Source organism: Pituophis catenifer, unplaced genomic scaffold (genome assembly GCF_029215685.1).
Source record: "Pituophis catenifer annectens isolate HBS135680 unplaced genomic scaffold, rPitCat1.0.hap2 SCAF_8, whole genome shotgun sequence".
Lineage (NCBI taxonomy): Eukaryota > Metazoa > Chordata > Lepidosauria > Squamata > Colubridae > Pituophis > Pituophis catenifer.
In genome coordinates, this window is record NW_027256888.1 from 17,186,275 (window position 1) to 17,203,232 (window position 16,958).

The following is a 16,958-nucleotide window of genomic DNA, read 5'->3' on the forward strand; positions in this document are numbered from 1 at the left end:
TGATTGTAAAGGTAGTTGTGGTATGAACAAGAAAATTGAATTTTACAAATAACTTGCATTTTTCACATTTCCTGCATGGTGTGAAGAGATTGACAACAAAACAATACCTGTAAGTTAAATTACATTTTAGTTTTAAATAAAATTTGTCAGAATGAGGTACATTTTTCCAGATTGACAGCTATTTGTTGAAAGAATATTGTTTTGAAACTTAATACTACACTCATAGAATATATGTCAAAATAAAAATGATTATCTAGCTAATCTATTTAGCTTGAAGATATTTTTAATTTTTTTCTTTTTGTTATTTTGCAATCTAATTTACTTGATGGATACTTCAAATCTCTTAGCAGTCGTTTATATGTAACCGAAAAAGATAGTAGTCCTTCAGTTCCATTTAATATTTTTATGCAAGGTTTATTAGAATTTTCAGTACTAGGAATGGAACCAAATATCCTTGTATCATTATTATAAATTGCCAGAATTTCTATATTTATATGCCAACCTTAAAAAAAAAGACTTTTAGGTGAATTTATACTCTCATGTCTTGAAATTCTGAATTTCATATATGATTTGTCTTCTAATTTTCAAAAAAGATATTGTCTCCTAATGTTTTGTCAATGAAAATAAAAAATTAACCATAACAAAATGTTGATATTTCATTTTTGATTATTATGATTATCTCTCTTACGTAGTTGCAACTTATTTAACTGGATTTAAAATGAACTATTAAATCACCAGCACATTTTTTTCCTCCAAAAGTATTTAAACTAAGTTAATGGAAGGATGAGGAATGCTAAGAATCTGCTAAGAATCTCTGTTCTGTTGTTGTGATCATCCATTTAATTGGATCTATTGGCTTAATTAGGATTTTGAAGAAAACTTAGAAGCATTTCTTGAAGTTGTATCCTGACTGTAATACTATACTATAATATACTATACTATACTACTACTTAACTATTTCAAAAGAAATTTTCCAATCCTTACACATAATCATGTCATTTAATTACTTTTCTTTAAAATAAGGTATCTGTTGTTGTAGAAAAAAAATGTTGTGTATTTTAAACTATATAGTAGGCTGATTATTTTGTAATATTTTACAGCATGGAGTATGCCTGAGTGTATATCATTTAAGCATATTGGCTACTTACTTAGCATTTAGTAAGTTTAAATCAAAAATATTACCAAATTCTTTTGGTAAAAATTCTTACCAAAATTGTGATGTTAAAATGATGAAGAACTGCTGCTTCAATATTATGTCAGCTTCATACTTCATTTTTTTTACCTTCGGAAATGTTTAACATTTTTAGTGTTTTACATGAGGCTGACATATTAAGTCATGCATTACTAAAGAACTGTCAGGAAGAAACATTTGGAACACAAAAAAGGAAATAAAGGAACAGTCCTTCAGTCATGAAACATGGACCTGAAATGAAAAGAGAAGTGAATAATTGTTTAAAATTAGGTTTTTCAGCTAAGCTGAGATATAATGTAGGGAATGGAAGAAAACAAGGCAAGCTTTTTAAATGTATTCTAAATTTTTCTCCTTGTGAGAATATTTTTTTTAAATTTCATCAGAAAATTTAGCTGCAAACGTTTTGAATGATAGTTGGTCAGTCTACTTTTTTCAGAAGTTGAAAAGTGATTTTCCTACCCACTCAGACAATTCAGTTAAAGCTTGGGGACAGATGATTGTGCAAATGTGTATTCTTACTTCTAGTATCCTGAATACTGTAGAAAAAATAAGAGAAAATATATGAAAAACAGAAGTTATATCTCTAGTTATTTTTCTTTTCTTTTACATATTTATTTCCCTTTTTTTTTTTACCCTTAGAGAATGTGTTCCTTATAATATCACTTTCCATTTTGTTTTCATTCTTCAGGCTTTTTGAAATACTAATTATGAAAAGAATATATGCAAAAGAAAACAAGCTAACCCCCACTGTAGCCATGTAATAACTAAAATGATGAAAGATGTTTGAAGCAAAAAAGGAAAATGGAGAAAAAAGATTAATTTCCTCTTCTTTGTTACTTTTCACTTTATCTTGAGATAATTTCAAACATAGCGTAGAAAAAGTTTGTATAAACATCACTGCTATCTTCTATAGTGGTAGAAATTTTATCCAATCTCCACTCTTCCCTTTCTGGGGAAAGTTGTTGGGAAGGTGGTTTAGTTACAACTCTAAAGGTCCTGGTGGATATGTATTATCTAGACCAGTGTTTCTTAAACTTGGAAACTTGAAGATGGGTGGACTTCAACTCCCAGAATCCCCCAGCCAGTGCTTTCCAATCTGAAACCTTTCGGGTTTCACATTGGACATAGAATTGAGTCTATGGAGAGGTATTACTTATACCTCTCAACCTCCGGTAGCATCTGGTTCTACTTGATCTCTCAACAACTTTTAATATTTTGATCAGGAATTTTTCTAGTCAATTGAGAGGTATAGTGTTCTTGTGGTTTCCCTTTTTCCCTGTTGATGATACTAGGCTGGCAGGAATAGTTAACACCCTAGAAGATAAGCTCAAGATCTGATCTTGACAGACTTGAACACTGGGCCCTATCTAACAAAATGAAGTTCAATGTAGAGAAAAGTAAAGTCTTACACTTAGGAAAGAAAAACCAAAAGTACACATATAGACTGGGTGAAACCAGGTTTAATAGCAGTAACTGTGAGAGGGATCTTGGAGTCTTAGTGGACCACCAGTTAAATATGAGCCAGTAGTGTGGCGGCAGCCAAAAAAGCCAATCAAGATCAAGTAGGATACTAATACCACTCTATAAAGCCTTAATAAGACCACATCTAGAGTATGGCATCCAGTTTTGGTTGCCACACTATAAAAAAGATGTTGAGACCCTAGAAAAAGTGCAGTGGAGAGCAACCAGGATGATTAGGGGACTGGAGGCTAAAACATAGGATGAGTGATTGCAGGAACTGGGCATGGCTAGTCTATTGAAGAGAAGGACCAGGGGAGACATGATAGCAGTGTTCCAATATTTGAGGGGCTGCCACAGAGAGGAAGGAGACAAACTATTTTTCAAGGCACCTGAAGGCCAGACAAGGAATAATAGATGGAAACTGATCAAGAAGAGATTCAACTTAGAAATAAGGATAAATTTTCTGACAGTGAGAACAATCAACCAATGGAACAGCTTGCCTTCGGGAGCTTCATCACTGGAGGCTTTCAAGAAAAGTTTGGACTGCCATTTGTCAGAAATTGTGTAGGGTCTCCTGCTTGGGTGGGAGGTTGGACTAGATCAGGGGTCTCCAATCTTGGCAATTGTAAGCCTGGAGGACTTCAACTCCCAGAATTCCCCAGCCAGCAAAACTGGCTGGGGAATTCTAGGAGTTGAAGTCCTCCAGGCTTAAAGTTACCAAGGTTAGAGACCCTTGGCCTAGATGACCTACAAGGTCCCTTCCAACTCTGTTAATCTAATCTAATCTGTGATCAGGTCCATCTGCATTGGCAGACTTTGCAAACAACAACAAAAGTAGCAATAATACATGCAAACTAGTGAAAAGGTAAAGAACCTACATAACTCAAAGAGCACTGAAAACAGTAGTAGAACATTATTTCAGTGGTTCTTGAAAGAACATTGCCAAGAATTTTTTATATGCAGAGGGCATCTACTAATAACCAAGGGGGTGGCCATCTGACTGAGCTCCCCTTCCTAATATGAGATGGTGGGAAGAAGAAACAGCATCAATACCGGAAAACCAATCTGGGCAAATGCAAAGAATGTAAGTGTCCACAGGTGTGTCAGGCACAGCTAATAATCATGAACCTTCACACAATGATAATAAACTTCTACCTTCTTGCTAATAGAAAAGGCTGCTTCATAATTCAAATGCTTTGCACCTTCCTATTTCTTATTTCTATTATAGTGTCAAACCAATTTTACACTCAATGGCTAAGCTGTTTTATGATATATGAACTGTAGAGCTCATAACTCTAAAATTTTATATTCCTAAAAGTACTAATCTATATTCCTATAGATTAGTAGATCTTTAGATCTTTCCCAATTATTTTGTTTTATAGAATAATTATGAAAGACAAGTATAGTGCTTACCTAAAAAGATTATTTTTTTTCTGAATAATTGGCATCAAAATGGGAGAATTGGGTAATTCTTCCATTTGTTTCATACATAGCATGTTTCTAGAATCTGAATTATAAGAACTGTATTATGTGGGTTTTTATAAAACAGGTTGTCAGAACAGACAGAACAGTCTTAATTAATTTGACACTTGAACTGCTTGATCTAAACTGGCAATTGCATTTTCACACTTCCATATTACATGTTAGATTTTTTTACTTATGAAATATAAAACAAGAGCCAAATTTTGATGCTATTTTATCACCCAAACTCCATTTATATATCAATTAGATCCCCACAAAATTCTGATTACATAATGGCAAAAATTCAGAAAATTTAAAAAGGGTTGAATCTTTTTTCACAGAACTGAATTTTCGTATCTAACATAGTTGAGAACTCATTGTTCAGAAAGAATGGCAAGTTGGTCAGAAAGTGAGTGAACTAGGACATTTTGAGTACAGAGGAAAAATAGTTTCCTTTTAAAATTATAGATTAGTTAAATTAGATCAAAACAAATCTGGTTGTAAATTTTTGCACTAGACTGAAGTAAATCCTGAATTAGTTTTCGATCACCGTATTCTGCAGACCTTTTGTAATAGTCTGAAGATAAGAATAAAGTGTCACTTATAACTGACTTAAAGTAATCAACCTCCAGTTTTATTTAAATATTTAAAAAGTGCTTAACCAGCTCAAACTATCAGTATTGACTCTGCATGGAGCACTGGCTTTTCTTCTAGTGGTATAGTTATACAAAACGACTAAATATAGACTGTATTTTGGACAACCGCTTATTTCTAAGAAAGATGTTAGCCTCCATCTGCCTCCATACCCATATTCTCAGCTAAACTTGGTCAACCAACTCCCTTTTAATGTAGATTATTTACTGGACAAAATAATCTTCCTTTTAATGAATACACTACTTGTATTTCTAAACTGTTCCATTACAACGTTGATTAGCAATGATGCACAAGTTTCAGAAAAGCTGGAAGATCTTTTTCCGCACCAAATTATAAGACTGATTATTCGGCAAGGCTGAAAATTTTTTCCCTTCCAAATCAGTCTAGGCAGAGCTGTGTAAATATTTAAAGAAACTAGAATAGCATAGTATAGAGTCAGACCAATGAAGATGGGGCTAGGGACAGGAACTCATATATAGTCCCAATCTTATCAAACAGCCCTTTCCCAATAATTGACAGAATAATCAGATAATCTGAGGATTTTTGAAGATTGATGTCTTCTCATGCCTAATGGTATTATTGATAATTTAATGTTTTGTTTTGTTTTGTTTTTTTACAAATAATCTATTTGTATTTTTAATGTGTGTTTTGGTTTTTATTGTTGCAAATTGCCAGGAATCTTTTTTTTAATTTATTCATTTTGTCCTCTAACATCTTTCCACTCTTGTTTCTTACCAGTTTGTAATATTTGTATGTAGTTTAATTATCTTCAAAATTCTTTTCCCCTTTTCCCACAAAACAAAAATACTGTATCTTCAGTCCCTCCATTGAAAGACATTTGGGGATAACATTTTTTACTTAGTCCCACTTCCATTCTTTATTTCTGCATTCACCTAATTATCTTGTTATCCTGAGATGGAGTAACTGATTTACACTAAATTAATTAATGCTTTCTCATCTCCAACGCTACATAATATATTTCAAATATTTTATATCATTTGTAAAGTGATAAACTATTTGTCTGAAACAATAAAATATAAAAGCAATTAACTTTAAACTCCTTTCTTGTCACTGTGTTTTGTTTTCTTTTCATAATGAATCACTGCTCTGCTTTTAGGCTGTTTGTTCCTTCATTGCATGTTGTCCTTATTTATGCTTTTCCAGTAAGTCTATCCCTTGGTACTGTGCAGGAAAGAAGCTGCTGTATCTCCAACAAATAGATGGCATTAAAGGGCAGCAACTACTGAAGTATATAACAATAATACTCTCTGAAAATGAAGCTCATTGGTGGGTCTTGGTCTACTAGCTTACAAGCCTAGAGTGATGATTTTGTCATAGAACTAAGAAGAAGAAAGATAGCCTGTACTTAAACATATTCTGAAATACAGTTTCTCTTTGCCTTTAAAACTAATTCAGTTTCCCTCATTAACATCTTCAACTAATTTCTACTGAATACTAAGCATGTTTCTTCTTCAGAACTGTTAAGTGTAATTATCACAGATATTTTCTTGGTACCAGAGGAGAATAATGTTGTAGTTATTGATTGTCTTAGTTTTGATATTCTGCTATAAAGTGTGTAGGTCTTTTTGTTAGCATCTGCTTCCACTGATTTTTACATTTTTACTCCTTGCTTTTTACACTGTTACCCCTCAAGTCCCAGGCATTGTGTTAGAACTTGACTTTTATTACTCATTTAACAGAGATGAGAGAAAGCTGAATGTAATTTGCTACCTGAGAACAAAGGGTACCTGCCAACAGCCTTTGGGCAAAATGAACAATGTAATGCTTTCTGTCACTTCTTTTTAATTATTTGGGGATTTGGGGAAAAGTTAGATAAAAATTTCTGAGAACAAAGTAAAAAAAAAACGTTTAAGGAAGACTTTGAATTCATAGGTCATTTAAAATATTTAAATACATTATTTATATTTAAAGACTTAATAAACAGAAGGGGACAGGGCTTTGTGAAAAACTGCTAGTGAAGTATTTATGATCTGCAGGAGAGACCTTTGAGGCTATTGCTAGTTACAGAAGACTGTCTATCATGAAAAAGTTAAATGATGCTCCCAAATTGTATAATATATGCAGAGACATATCTGCATACATACATATACACGGATAGCATTTGTAAGAACTAGTGAAAAAGGAGACAAAGTTCTAGAATGCATGCAAATTAACAAAATTTACATTATTAAATAGAGGCTTTTCTCAGGTCAACCCTTGAATCATTTTTATAGTTTATATGTCTATAATTATTTTTGAATAAAACATATATGATAGTGTTTCAACAGGAATGGCACTTGTCCAACCTCGTCTCTGCTGAAGGTTAAGCAGGGAGGGTAATTACTTCATCTAGTTTATTTGTTTAATTTTTTTATGCAGTCCATCTAATTGATACGAGGACTCTAGACAGCTTACAATATAATAAAAAGTATAAAAGACAATACAAGGTATTTAAAATTAAGAGAGTTGAATAGAAAAGCTAAAAACCAAGATGATGGGTTATTTGAAATAGAAACTATTCGAGAAAGCCATGGCTCATGGCTAGTTTGGATAACTGAAAAGGTTTCTCACAAGGTAACAGTAAACCATTTATTAACAGTTGCAAATATATTGTATGGTTTAATGTGGACATTAAGAAATTAACAGCACTTTTATAAAATTAGATTCATCCATCCATCCTTCTTTCTTTCTTTCTTTCTTTCTTTCTTTCTTTCTTTCTTTCTTTCTTTCTTTCTTTCTTTCTTTCTTTCTTTCTTTCTTTCTTTCTTTCTTTCTTTCTTTCTGATAGTAATCCTAGTAATAACTGTAATGGAAGGTAATGGAATTTTAGATAATAATCAGAAAGGCACAATTTATTTATATCTTTTATTTTTGAGGAGAAAGCACTTAATAATTATATTGATTGGAATGAACTTTTATATATATCCATATAAAATAGGTTTAATGAAGTGTCCTATTTGGGCCTTTACTAGGAATGAAAATGTCCTCACTCATCTCATAATACTATTTCTTCTAACATTCATTATGATTTTTTGTTTTCAGCCAATAACATAACATTGTCTGCATTTAAAAATATATGTTTATTTATTTTTATATTCCCAACTATATACATATAAAGCCATCACAGGCATTCTTTATACATTTCTTCATAAACACAGGAAACTATCAAGTGGATATACTGCATTCATTTTCTGCTTAGTGTTGAACTATTTGCAAAGCATTCCATTGATTCTCCTGTACACCCTACTTCTACTTTATACCACTCCTACCACATTCAGTAATTAATATTCATCTAAAATATCCCATATTTTAAAGCTTTTTATTTTATCAAGTTTTCTCCAAATCAGCAAAAATAAAGCCCTCCGTTCTCACATTCATGCATATCTCAGTTACACGTTGAGCACCAAAAATATGCTCAACATGAAGCCAGACTGAAATTACCATATTTGTCACCTCTTCTCTCATTTCAATCACATTTCTACCAAACATTTCCCAAGTACAATTAATAAATAATAAACATATCACTACATTTCCCATACAGATCTATTGCTTTCCTTCACCTTAGTTTCATCCTAAATGCTAAATTATTCATGTTTTTGTAATCTCTCCCTTAAACTATTGTAATATGCTCTACGTAGGGCTGTTCCTGAAGACCCTTCAGAAACTTCAACTGGTGCACAATGCTGACGGGTGGGTAGTAAATGGTACCAGATACACAACACATGTAACACCACTACTGCATGAACTGCATTGGTTACCGCTTTGTTTCCATGTGCAAAGGTGCTGATGGTTACCTTTAAAGCTGTAAATGGCTGGGGACTGGGGGTATTTGAAGGATCACCTTTCTCCAAGAGTCTCTACCCATCCAACTAGATTGAGCAGAATGGGCATCCTGAAGATCCCATCAGCAAAAGAGTTTCGGCTATTGGGACTAAAAGATGAGCTTTTTCTGAAGTGGTCCCTGTTCTATGGAACATTCTCCCTTTGGAGATTAGAAACTCTGACCCCCTTAACCCTGTTAGCCTTTCATAAGGACCTAAATGCCTGGCTATGATCCTGTGCCTAGGTGCTGAATGTGTTAAAAGGCCCGTTTCCTGGCTCTGTTGCTAACTGGACAAAAATCTTGGCTGCTTTGTATAATTAATTTGGATGTTTCTGTTATTTTTATTGGATTACAATGTTTTAGAATTTTAATTATATTTCTTTTAATTGTAAGATACCAAGTGTCATCGATTGAGATGGATGGCTATAGAAATCAGATAGATAGATAGATAGATAGATAGATAGATAGATAGATAGATAGATAGATAGATAGATAGATGAATGATAGATACAGGGGTGGGCTTCAAAAATCTCAGCAACTGGTTTGCTGCCCTGTTGCTGGGTGGGTGTGACCATGCATCCTGCATCACAGTGGGGGGGACATTTTTCACCCTCCCCAGGCTCTGGACCTTTTCCTGCCCGCTCTGTAGAGACTGCGTTTCTTACTTGCTTCTTTTGACTACATTCTTTGCAATCTTTTCTCTTTGCATACAATGTATTCCTTTGATCCATTTTAAGCAGCGGTCTTTATCACACAAACATTTTTTTCTCATTCACAACCTCTTTAACCTCATCATTTTTCTGTAGATCCTATCTTGTATTTTCCATTGGCAAAACACTTCTCTGAGAAGCTTCTCTGCTTTCCCAACCTCTTTTTTTAAAAAACTGGGGAAGTAAACTTTTGGGGTAAAATCTATCGTAAGATAGTTTTCTATTTAAGATGCATAAATAATTTAGTTTATTCAGCATGAAATGGAGCTTAGTTATGTAGCATGAGGCTGTATATTCTGCAACACTGGGACTATCGGTGAGTCAACAGTGGGTCAAAGGAGTAGCAGAGATGACAGTTGCTCTTTAAAAATTATGATTTAAATCGAGTTGATTTAAATCAAGCCTTTTTACTAGTGATTTAAATCATGATTTAAATTGTGATTTAAATCAACTCAATTTAAATCAAATCCACCCTGCTTGATATTTTTGTGAGCAAACGAATATCAAGAAATATTATGTGCTGATAGCTTCGGGTCTGATAGGTATAACTGTGGATATGCTATTTTTGTTTTCCTCTATAAATGATATTTCACTTCTACAGTCAATATTTTTCACCAATGCTTAATTAAGACTTTGATATTTTTTATGTTGAAATAATCTTTACTTAGTCCATAGAAATTTTGGTAGAACTAAGAAAGTTTTTGGAATTCAGAATGTCCTTTGATTCTGTAAAGTTTAAAGTTTCCCTGAGACAAGAAAATTGGATAAAGTATATTTTGGAGAGAAGTATGGAAAAAAGTAACGTTGTAAAATAGAAAAGTGTGTAGATTTAAAGTGTGTCAGGTTAATGACAAGACTAAGATGACAGCCTTAAGAGTGGGTCAAGTTGACAATCTTATTACCAATATAGAGTTGGGTCTTTTCTTGTTTATACAAATACAAATATTTATTCATGACTATTCATACTTTTTTAACTGCTATATAATCTTTTATTAATCTATTTTTGTGGCTCTCAGTTTGGTTAGGAACTCAGTGGTCACTGTTTTAGGATATTTAATAAAGAAACTGTTTGGGATCTCTATTACTTTGGTTCATATTATAGAGGGTTGCTATTTCCCCCCACACAACAGAACAGATGGGATTGTTGCTTTTCTACTGCTCTCATTGGTGCTTGCCTGTACTACTGGATTGCTGGGCTGGTGGCTGAGACCAGGGATTTCAGTTTCCCACCTGTCCCTGTTGAGTCTGAGCAACTTAGGAATTTGTGGCAAACACATAAATCATGGACTTATCCCAGGTGTTTGGGTCTTGATACAAATTGGAGGTTGCACATTAGACCTGTTTGTGCAACAGCTGAAATGTGATTTTGAAGGATATAAATAGTTGCTTAAATCATTTTCTGATTGCTTTTCCACCTGCTATTGCCACTCTTGTTAATTTGGCCCATATTAGACAACTGCTGGACTTGGTTGGGTTTAGTGAGAGTTTGGGGTTTTCCCTGAGATCAGGTGAACAATTCTGCTGAAATCTGCCGAATCCTGAAATGGGTGTACCATACAGTCCTCTCTAAGTGGTTTACAGAATCAGCATACTGCCCCCAACAATCTGGGTCCTCATTTAACTGACCTCAGAAGGATGGAAGGTTGAGTCAACCTTGAGCCTGGTGAGATTCAAACTGCCAAATTGCAGGCAGTCAGCAGGCAGCAGAGGTAGTCTGGAATACTGCATTTTAACCACTGTGCCACCAGAGCTCAAGCATAAATAGATTCACACTACTAGAATACATGCTTGCTTTGCTCATATGGTCTCCAATCAAGTGAGAAGAAATTAGAAAATTCTGATCATAGGGAAACTGTATCACTGGTATATGACACTGGACAAATAGTCAACAACGTATAAGGGAATTTCAAATATTTGTTGGAAATATAACTAAATTGAGGGTATTTTTTTTCATCTTTGGTGGACATTCAAGGAATCAATATGTATTTTGATACAAAAGGTTTTAAAAGTATAAATATACAATTGAAACCATAAACATTTATTTTGGGTATAACTGACAAACAAACGGAAGCTTCTTGTGGAACTTTCCTTTTATATATAATAACAGCAGCAAGACTTTTATATGCACAAAGGTTGAAAGATGTACAAATACTACAGTAGAATAATGGATGGTGAAGCTGATGGAACTGTCAAAATTGATAGCCTTGATTAAAGAAAAGACTTTAAAGTTTCTATTTGGAAAACACTTGGAATTTTTGCAAGAAAAAGAATTGAAATGTTGATTTTCATATCTGATTAGAATTACATGGGAATATAGAAATAATGTGATGATGATGTTACCCATTCAGTCATGTCCAGATTTTAGCGATTCTATGGGCCAGGTGTCTATATCTTCCAATCTTGCACTATTTCGTTGATTTTTTCCTATGCTCAGGCTGGTGTCACCGATGATATCCTACCATACTTTGATGGTTCTTTGTTGGCCTGGTTTCTTTTTACTGCTGACTCTTTCAAACATGATTGCTTTCTCCAGGAATTCCCCTGCATGGCAAGAAATAATGTAATCAAATGTTAACTTTAGAGTAAAAGTTTTGTGTATGTTTCTTATTGATATCTGAAGCAAAAAAAAAAAAAGTCAGAAATCATTCTTTTTCTATTTTCTTTATTTTTTATTCCTTTTTGTACTTCTATTTCCTTTCTTTATTTTTTCTTCTTCTGTCTGTTTATCTTTTAATTTTGTGTTTTTGAAAATCAGTAAGGTTAAAAAAGGATTTACTAATACATAACAATATATATTACTGGGATTATAGTTTATCTATTAGAAAGATTTTAATTTAATTATATTCCCTTGACTGCAAAGATTGAGATTATCAAGAAGAATCAAACTACAATGATATACTATTACATTTTCTGTGATAGTGTCCTAATCTTTCATTTAATGACATTTCAAGCTGTAGCCATCTTGTTATTAAAGCTAATCTCACAATGAATTGCTAATCATTGAAGTTTTAAGTCATTCTTTACATTTATTCCAACTGTACAGAAGGAATAACCTTGGATTTAGTAGTTATATTGGTAGAGTCTGTAACCTGGTTGCCATGGAGATCAGCATGCAGTTTGCTTATATGACTCATTTGCTGAAATAGCTCTGTAAATGCAGCATCTTAATGGAAAGTCAGGTCAATGTTTGATCATAATAAATAGCTTTCACAAACCATGAATGGGGAAGAGAAGCTTTATTTGCATTTACCCTTCATCATACACTTTAGATGATAGAGACTGGAGGGGAGAGTGAGTGATGATGATGATACTGTACACAAATACATATAATGTGTCAATTCTTGAATAGTTTTTAAATTTGCCTAAGTTATTTTTAAAAATATTTATGGCAGGTAGGCAGCTTCTCAACCAATGGAGAAATGTTCCAAATAGAGAATGTTACCAATGCCAGAAAATTCCTAGAAGCGTGGCACTCATCAGTCATTAACAGGCACAAAGGCAAACAATATTCACTTACCATTCAAAAGAGACAATCAACAAGGCAAAAAGGGAACAAAAAGACCTAAACGCCTCCTCACCAGTAATCCAAATGAGTAGAGATTAGCACCAAGATTAATTTTAGAGTAACAATCAAAAAGCAAACCATGCCCCAATCAATGAACTTCCAAACAAGCTAACAGTAAAAAGTCCAACCAAAGAACCACCAAGGTCAGTGCCACTAACCTAGGACAAGCCATTAGAATACATATTGAGAGCAAATCCCACTCTCTACTAGCACTGATGATGTTACTTAGTTTGGTAATAAAACATCTGCAAGGAAACCACTAAACTCAGAGAACACCAAGGATCCCACAGCTTGTTCTGTCCCCATACCACACACGCACCCCCACAGACGGCCCGGAGTTAATAAGCCACACGACAAAACTCTTTGAAGATAAAGCTGGCAGCAACCCAGTGGCTAGCTGCCAATTCAGACTTTACTCACACAAAACAAAGATTAGACTGCAAGCATTCCAATAAAACAGGCAGAGTTTCAACAATACAAGGATTAATCCAAATGCAGTCCGATAAAGCAGGCAAAGTCCAGTAACGCAGAGATCATGGATTATTTCCAGTTTTTGCTCGTCACAAACTGAACCGGCCACCACACCCACATTTATACCCTGTGGGGTGTGGTTCAGTTACTCAGCTAATCTCTGGCACGCCTTTCCCTCTGCTGCACACGCTTCTCCCTGCGCCTCTGCCGAGGGTCCAGCCAGAACTTATCTTCTTCGTCGCTGTCCACCTGTGGCTGCGGGGACGTGTTTGGCTCTGAGCCTATCGTTTGGCCTTCGGTGTCCTCTGGAGGCATTGCCAGAGAGGAGGGTCCTGGAGAGGGAGGCCTTGCCAACTCCTCTCCCTCACTCTCAGAGTCTGCATCTGTCAATAGCCCAGGCTCAGGCAACGGAGCCACAACACAGTTTAACCCTGAGCTTCAAATATTATCTTCTAAAGAAAGATATACTGTAGAAGATAAGTCGCTTCTGATTTTCTTCACTATAAGAACAATCACATGGAGGCATATTTATTTATTTATTTATTCATTCATTCATTCATTCATTCATTCATTCATTCATTCATTCATTCAATCATTCAATCAATTTATATGCCGCCCCTGTCCGAAGACCCAGGGCGGCTCACAATACACTAAAAAAATCACTATAAAAACACTTAAAAATTAAAAACATTAAAAATATTAAAACCCATTCACACCATTCATGGCTGGATCTCGTCAGATCGTAAAGTGAGATCAACGGCCCCAGGCCTGCCAGAAAAGCCAGTTCTTCACCGCTTTTCGGAAGGCCATAGGGTGGGGATGGTCCGGACCTCAGAAGATAACTGGTTCCAGAGAGCTGGGGCAGCCACAGAGAGGGCCCTCCCCCGTGGGCCCGCCAGCCGGCATTGTTTAGCTGACGGGAACCGGAGGAGACCAACTCTGTGGGATCTTACCGGTCGCTGGGAGCTATGCAATAGAAGGCGGTCTTGAAGATAACCTGGCCCTGAGCCATGTAGGGCTTTAAAGGTAATAACCAACACCTTTGTGACCGGAGACCAATAGGGAGCCAGTGCAGCTCACGGAGAATTGGTGTATTGTGGGTGTACCTAAGTGCACCCACGACAGCTCGCGCGGCTGCGTTCTGGACCAACTGTAGTCTCCGAACACTTTTCAAGGGTAGCCCCATGTAGAGCGCGTGGCAATAATCTAACCGTGAGGTGACAAGGGCATGAGTGACTGTGAGGAGAGCCTCCTGATCCAAGTAGGATTGCAGTTGGTGCACCAGGCGAACCTGTGCAAAGGCCCCCCTAGCCACAGCTGTCAGATGTTGCTCTAATCTTAGCTGTGAGTCTAGGAGGACACCCAAATTGCGAGCCTGTTCTGAGGGGGACAATTTCCCCCTCACATATGGAGGCATGGCCATCAAAATTATGACTCAGTCTCTGTATCTGATCAACTGTATCAACCCATTTCTGACCCATTCTGCAGCCTTGGAGAAACGGCATTCATGGTAAGACCAAGGCCCCTTTTAACCTGTATCAAGTCACTTATTGAGTTCTATATAAATGAAATAAATAAATAATTTTCAAGCTTTTTTATATATTCACCAAGCATAATAAAATAACGCTTCTTATTTGTCACGTTTTCAATAAAAAATATAAGGTATATTTTCTTAATTTTTCTGGTGTCATTTACCAACAGTACATCTTTTTATAATTTTTTTCTTAAGATAATATAACATAATATAAATTTCAATTCTTTCAACAACAGCTTGCCTTCAGAAGTTGTAGGTGCTTCATCACTGGATGTTTTTAAGAAAAGACTGGACATCCACCTATCTGAAATGTAGAGGGTTTCCTGCTTGAGCTGGTATTTGAACTAGAAGACCTTCAAGGTCCCTTCCAGCTCTATTCTGATTGATATTTTTTCCGCTATTCATTCAAAACAGACTGTGATTAATGCATATATGTATTAATACATATACTAATGTATTTATTAATGCATATATTAATATATGTAATGGGACATGGTGGCTCAGTGGCTAAGACGCTGAGCTTGTTGATCGAAAGATGAGCTGGGAGAGCTCCCGTTACTTGTCCCAGATTCTGCTTACCTAGCAGTTTGAAAGCATAGTAAAAAATGCAAGTAGAAAAATAGGGACCACCTTTGGTGGGAAGGTAACAGCGTTCTGTGCACCTTTGGCATTTAGTCATGCCACCCACATGACCACAGAGATATCTTCGGACAGTGCTGGCTCTTTGGCTTTGAAGCGGAGATGAGCACCGCCCCCTAGAGTCGGGAACGACTAGCACATATTTGCGAGGGGAACCTTTACCTTTAATATATACATTGTTTGACTCAACAATTTAAGATATGCTGATGATACAGTTCTCTTCGCCAGTAAGCATGAAGACCTTTAGCTCTTCATCAACAGTCTCAGAAATATCGGAAAAATATGATTGAAGCTTAACACCTCAAAAACCAAGATCATGGTCGTCAGCAAACAACCCATTAATTTACCACTGATAAATTTGGAAGGAATACCACTAGAAAAAGTTGAAAGGATCACGTACCTCAGTTCTAATTTACATGAAAGCTGGGACATGACCACTGAAGTAAAGACAAGGATAGAGAAAGCTCAAACAGCATTCTTCAAAATGAAAAAGGTCTTCTGCAGTCACGACATAAGCCTAAGACTGAAAAGCAGGCTTGTCAGATGTTACATCTTTTCTATTCTCCTTGTGGAGTAGAGAGTTGGTCTCTAACTGAAAGCCACTTGAAGAGACTAAAAGCATTTGGATTTACAGACGGCTGTTACATATTAGTTGGGTTGACAAAATCAGAAATGAGGAGGGGATAAGCTGCCTGGGAAAGCCAAGGGAAATCATCAAAACCATTAAAAAGCGAAAGTTAGAATATTTTGGACATGTGATGTGATACCCAGAAAAATACGGCATACTTCACTTCACATACACATACCAAGGAAAGATTGAAGGCAAACGAGGTCCAGGCAGAAGAAGAAGATCATGGCATCAAAACCTAAGGGACTAGTTTGGACAAAACTCAGCAGCACTTTTTTGTGTGGCTTCTGATAAAAATAGGATCACCAACATAATCACCGACTTCCGATGACAGATGTGGCACAAGAAGAAGATGTGACAATAAAGATTTTCTTATTTGTGTATTATAAACACAACATTTTTAACACAGTTTATCATAAATTCATCTGTTCTTCTGTTTCAAATGTCAATAAAGTTTATTCATTACATGTTCATCATCTGTACACAATTCCATTTCAAATATATCATCTTGTAACACCTTATATTTAACTTGTGTCCTTTCCTCTTGCAATAGATATATAAATTTGTCTTTTGTTTAAATGGTGTACTAGTTGGCAAATCAGGTTTGTCTGAAAAAAGGTCATAATTCTAGGCAGAACATTCATCTTTTTCATAGAAATTCTCCCCAATGACAATTGCAGTTTCTCCCATTTTAACATGTCCATTTATGTTTTCTATCTTAAAATAATAGTGATATCCAAATATTTCACTGTTTTCCAGGGGTGGGTTCTACTTACCTTTAATACCAGTTTGCAACGGAAAAACTAGACTTTTTCTTGAA

At 35.4% G+C, this 16,958-nt stretch overlaps 1 protein-coding gene across 1 annotated transcript in view; it reads left to right on the forward strand.

The window, feature by feature from the left end:
* The window catches only part of MARCHF1 (membrane associated ring-CH-type finger 1), a 123,363-nt gene that overhangs the window by 33,688 nt on the left and 72,717 nt on the right, over nucleotides 1-16,958 (forward strand). The window lies entirely within an intron of this gene.